Source organism: Myotis brandtii, unplaced genomic scaffold (assembly GCF_000412655.1).
Source record: "Myotis brandtii unplaced genomic scaffold, ASM41265v1 scaffold410, whole genome shotgun sequence".
NCBI classification, from domain to species: Eukaryota; Metazoa; Chordata; class Mammalia; order Chiroptera; family Vespertilionidae; genus Myotis; species Myotis brandtii.
Genome location: NW_005365764.1, coordinates 3006374 through 3012482, shown reverse-complemented (window position 1 = coordinate 3012482; position 6109 = coordinate 3006374).

The window sequence follows — 6109 nt, the reverse complement described above, 5'->3', positions numbered from 1 at the left end:
CTTGGCAGGGTTGGTGGCTTTGGCAGTTTGGGGGCGGGGGAGGCTGAGCTGGAGGTGCGTCCTCTGACTTTGGACGCCTGACTGGGAGGCTGGGGCCGGTGGATGCACACGGACAGCTTATCTGGTCACAAACCTGTGTCCACTATTTAGGGTTTTTTTAAAATTGTTTTTTGTTTGTTTGTTTGTTTTTTTAAAGAGACTGAAAGGGAAAGGGAGAGACAGAAACATCAATGTGAGAGAGAGACACACATCCATTGGTTGCCTCCCTCATGCACCCGCACGGGCCAGGGATCAAGCCTGCAACCGAGGTACCTGCCCTTGACTGGAATTGAACCCAGTACCCTTCAGTCCACAGGCCGACGCTCTGTTTACTGAGCCAAACAGGCTAGAGGGCTACAACGCAGAGTTTTTACCTTATTTCCTTCTGAACTGTTGGGATTTTTTTTGTTGTTTTTTTTTTAAGGAAAGGCATTGGGGTGGTAGCCTCTGCCCCACTTCCAGATGCCACTCATTTCATTTTAAGAAAAAAACCTGAAAGAATGCCCTCAAGCTCCATCCTGGGGTGAAAATGGGCTGTTTTCAGATCCTTACCGCAGACTTACTTATGCAAATTTGCTTCATCATAAGAATCACAAGGAGAGACTCCTACTAAAGCTCAGATTCCTGCCCCCCCCCCTTTCTCATTACCGAGACCCTTTGGAAATTCATATTTGAAGCCAGTGTCCCCGGAGAACTGGTCCAAAGGGATATTTTGTGCAGCCTCTGTGGGTCTGGGGGAGGGGGATCTGCATTTCAAAGATCTCCCAGGTGACGCCCGGAGGCCTGAAGTAGGAGAGGAAGGGCAAGGAGAGTCCTGGTGTTGGAAACCTAAAGAGAAAATTGGGGATAGAGAAGGTAGTATGAACCGACTTGTCCATCTTGCTGCTATCTTATTGTTGCTGCATGTTCAGGGATGTTTGTTGCACAGACCGAATGGCGCAGGTATTGCCTGTAGAGTCTGCTAGGTGGAGAAGAGATGCACGTCCACTCCAAAGTCAAGACAGTAAAGACACCTTCACGGGGAAATGGAGACCAAGTGGAGCCTGGGTGGGAAGTGGGTTAAATGCAGCTAATTCAGAGGGTGCCTGGGCCAGGTTACTGTTAAAGGACACCTCCCCCACCCCCTGCTCCAGGTCCCTGCCCTCCAGGTGTTGTAGGCACCACGTATCTGACTGGTGAGGTCAGACGAAACCTGGGTTCAGCAACCTCGGTACTTGGGTTCTGGCTAGGAAAGGATTCAAAGTCCAGACCCAAACTGTAAGAGAACGTTTCTCAGGTAAATTATAGAGGTAGGAAAAGTGAGTCCTAGAAGATGTGGGCTTAGCAAACAAGTTCTAGAGGTAAAGGAAGGGCCCCTGGAGCTTGGCAGTGAGGAAGCAAACGGTGATGTGCCTGAGGGTGGGAGGGAGAGGAAGGGGAAGGGAAAGGCAGGGGTGTGCTCTCTGGAGGGAGAATGCACTCGGTCCTCTATCCTAAGGGTGTTAAGGGCAGAGATTTCAGGGGAGATCCAGGGAAAGATCTTAAAGGAATATTCAGCAGTTTTCCCAGTGTGTCCACTAAGCCCCCCACCCCTTCCCATTCCGCCCCTCAAAAGGCGTGCCCACCCCTGCACGTGCTGCTGTCCTCCCCTTGCGAGACAGCCCGGCAGGTGCTTCTCCTCTAATAAAGCCTGTAGTCCGGGTTTTCAGCCTGTGTCTGATCTTTCGGTCTCCACTGATTGGCTGGCCGCCACCAGGGGGTCATTATTCAATGCAGCTGGTCCTGAGGTCAGCAACCAGTGGCTGGTTTTATTGCTTACCTGGGCCTGGAGCTGAAATACAACTGTGGCCTAGATGTTATCTCTAGGAGGAAGGGGGGGGGGGTCCAAACCTCATGGCCAGCAATATGAGAGGGGAGGAAAGGTCACCCTGGGGGCGAGGTCCTACCCTACAGTTGATTGTCCCTTGCTAGGCACCTGGGGGCTTTCCATCCTGGCTTCTGCACCTGGCCCATCTTCCTTGCTCTGCTCGCATCTGCCAACAGCACAGGGATGTGTCTAGTCAGGGGTGGGCAAACTTTTTGACTCGAGGGCCACAATGGGTTCTTAAACTGGACCGGAGGGCCGGAACAAAAGCATGGATGGAGTGTTTGTGTGAACTAATATAAATTCAAAGTAAATATCATTACATAAAAGGGTACGGTCTTTTTTTTTTTTTAGTTTTATTCATTTCAAACGGGCGGGATCTGGCCCACGGGCCGTAGTTTGCCCATGGCTGGTCTAGATGCCACCAGGTTGGTCACCTGACTTTGTGGTAGAGGATGGAGGAGGAGGAGGTGACAGGAAGTTGCACCCTGTTGGACACCATCCGGGGGATGGGAAGAGGGGCCCCAGAATCTATGGACAGGGTCCCAGTGCTGTTTGTCTGCGAAACTGGGCAGAGTGGCTGGACCTAGTTGGGGGGACCTTCCTCAACAATGCAAACAGCAGAGTTGAGCCAGAGGGCGCCGGGCTTGGCACAGGGTGGGGGCCAGGGCGCACCTGGGTGACTTGGGGTAGGTAACGTGGGGTTTGGAAGCCTGCGTGAGACCAGCCCGGAAGAGGGGAAGAAGGGGACAGGCAGGGAACATGCCAGAGCTTCCTTCATTCTCGAGAAACAGCTTGTGCTCCTAAAGTGGTGACGGGTAAGATAACGGTGACGTTGGATCTGTGCACTATGAACGCTAGGAATCCAGTGCTATCTCGGCGACGCCTCGAAACAACCCTGGGTTAAGAACACTGATAATGCTCATCCCATGAGTAAGGAAAAGAGCTTCCAGAGCAAAGCGGGCCTCTGGGTTGCCAGAGTGGGGCTGAGAATTTGCATGACTAACACATTCCCAGGTGCTGCCTGCTGGTCCTGGGGCCCTACTTTGAGAACCACTGGTTTAAAGACCACACACATGGTCTGAACCTCTAATGTTAAAGGCACCTCCGTGACTCCGGAATCTTGCACTTAGGGGTGGGAGCTGGGCCCCAGATGTATTTAGCAGGAATAGAATGAGGCTGGGGTGGGAATGGGCGTGGCCCTGGGATGGAAGGAACCCCCAGCAGCTTAGTTTGCTAGAAAGAGCCTCAGCATTTTGGAATCAAAATTCAGCCCCAGGGTGGCCTTGGGCAACACCGGCCTCAATTTCTGCTTCTTTAAAATGGGCGCGTTATTCCCTACTTGGAGGTTTCTATGCACAGCAAGGAGTGTGACTGCTATGCTTGCTATGATAATTAGGTCCTGCCTCGTCCTGCCTGCTCCTCAGCCTCTTGAGTCCTCTGGTGCCACCTGTGCCCACCTGAACACTCAGCCAGCCCCAGCCTCTCGGGCAGGTGTTCTCGCCATGGACCCAGTAGAACTGGCTCCTTTTGACCTTAGGAAACCCAGCTGGACCTGCGCACGGGGATGAGCATCAGCTCGACCTGTCTGCTAGTCCCTACCTTCGCGGTGGGCCTCATTCCTGCGAGCCACCACCTGGACCCCTGTCCCTCTCTCTGGGCCCAAGGCCCCTCCGGGGAATCAGATTACCTCCCAGCTCCACCCAGGAACTGTCCTGCAGGAGACCTGGAGGCTGGCTTCTGCATCCCACGAAGGGAGAGCTGGATTGGATTTCTGACCCACTGGGCTGCCTGTTGGCCAGAGCACCCCATTACTCTCCCAGGGGTCTCCTCCTACTGTCACACTCACTGTCACGCCTCCTAGTCCAGTGGGCTGCACACGGCTTCTACTTGTGGACCCCCCCCCTAAAAGAATTTTGAAAAACTAAGTACCAATTATTTTTCTTTCTTTTTTTTTTTAAATATACTGGGGATCGAGCTCGCAACCAGGTATGATTTTAGAGAGGAAGGGAGAGGGGGGAGAGAGAAACATCAATGATGAGAGAGAATCATTGACTGGCTGCCTACTGCACGCCCCCCACTGGGGATCAAGCCCGCAACCCACGCATGTGCCCTTGTCCGGAATCGAACCTGGGACCCTTCAGTCTGCAGGCTGACGCTCTATCCATTGAGCTAAACCAGCTGGGGCACCAATTATTTTTCATTAAAGCGTTGACTAAGTATGTTTCACAGGAAGTAGGACATATTAAACACTTCATAAACAGAAATAAGATGAAGACAGACAGTGATTGGAAAATATAATTCATGATATGACTCAATAACATTGACTGAATGAGTGCACTGACTGAAAAAAAAGTATATGAAATGTTTATTATTTAAAAATATATATTTTTATTGATTTCAGAGAGGAAGGGAGAGGGAGAGAGATAGAAACATCAATGATAAGAGAAAATCATTAAGTGGTTTCCTCCTGCACGCCCCACACTGGGGATTGAGCCCGCAACCCAGGCATGTGCCCTGACCAGGAATCGAACCGTGACTTCCTGGTTCTTAGGCCGACACTCAACCACTGAGTCACGCCAGCCCGGTGAAATTTTTATCTCTGAATTTTAATCCATACATTTTGACATTTTTTTGGTAGACGATCTGGAAAACTTTCCAGTTACACTAAAAATAATCAGCATTATTAACAGAGAGTCTTTTTTTAGAAACATGATCTGCACTTATTAACTTTTCATTATAAAAATATGCCTTCGTTAAAGAAAATGTGTAAAATAGGAAAGTAGAAAAATTATCATATGCCTCGATTTTCATGTATTTGTTTGCAACTTTTTATTTTTATTTTATTGTTTTTATATATTTTTATTGGTTTCAGAGAGGAAGGGAGAGAGAGAGATAGAAACATCAATGATGAGAATCATTGATCGGCTGCTTCCTGCACACCCCCTACTGGGGATCGAGCTTGCAACCAGGTATGTGCCCCCGACCGGAATTGAACTCGGGGACCCTTCAGTTCACAGGCCGATGCTCTATCCACAGAGCCAAACAGGCTAGGGCTGCAACTTTTTATTGTGACATCATTTCAAATTTGCAGAAAAGTTGAAATAGTCGAAGCACTCCCACATACCGCTGACCCAGATTCGCCGGAGTGTTTATAGTTCCCCCTTATGCTTCACCTCGGCTCTGTATGGATGTGCATTTGCATATTGGTGTTGCTCTGACCCACCTGAGAGCCCTGTGACCTGTGCCCTCAGCCATAGCTACTTGGGTGTGAATTTCCCGAGGGCAGAGACATTCTCTTTCGCAGCTGCAGTAGGAATTTCGAAATCACAAAATTTAATATTAAAACAACACTGTTGCCCAATCCACAGTTTCGTACTCAAAATTTGACAATTTGCCCAATGATATGCCCTTTATAATTTTTTCCCCTCCCGGAATCTAACCCAGGATCACACGTAGCCTTGACAGTCCTGTCTCGAGAAGGTCCCGGAACTCTGCTCAGCCTTTCTTTGCCTTGAACTTGATGCTTTTTGAAGACCACGGGCTAGTTATCTTGGAGACCGTCCTTTGGTTTGGGCCTGTCTGACCTTTCCTGGTGAGGAGATGCAGGGATGCCTTCTGGGCTGGGTGCTGCGATGCTGTGTTTTCTCAGTGAGGAGGCCCAGGATGCCTGGCCCTGGTGCCCCTGAGTGTTAACTTTGTCCCCTTGGCTAAGGTGATCTTATCCTCAACTCAGAAAACCCCACCCTTAGCACCAGGTACACAAAACAGGGCGAGACCATGTTTCACGTGGTACCCTGGGACGAGAGAGTTTTTTCACCCCAGAGAATGTCCCATGATAAGACGAGATGGCCCAGCTGGTGTGGCTCAGTGGTTGAGCGTTGACCTATGAACCAGGAGGTCACGGTTCAATTCCCGGGCAGGGCACATGCCCAGGTTGTGGGCTTGATCTGCAGTGGGGGGCGTGCAGGAGGCAGCCAATCAATGATTCTCCCTCATCATCCATGTTTCTATCTCTCTCTCCCTTTCCCTTCCTCTCTGAAATCAATAAAAACATATTTTTAAAAATGGGATGGATGAGGAGTGCCTTTCTCTCACAAATGGCGGGAGGGCTGCTGTGCAGGTGCTGCTTTCTCAGACAGGCACCGAGGACACTTACACGCATGGAGGATGTGAGCAACAGATTCCTTTCTGGCGTGCAGCTGGATAAGTCTGTGCGCCTCCCCA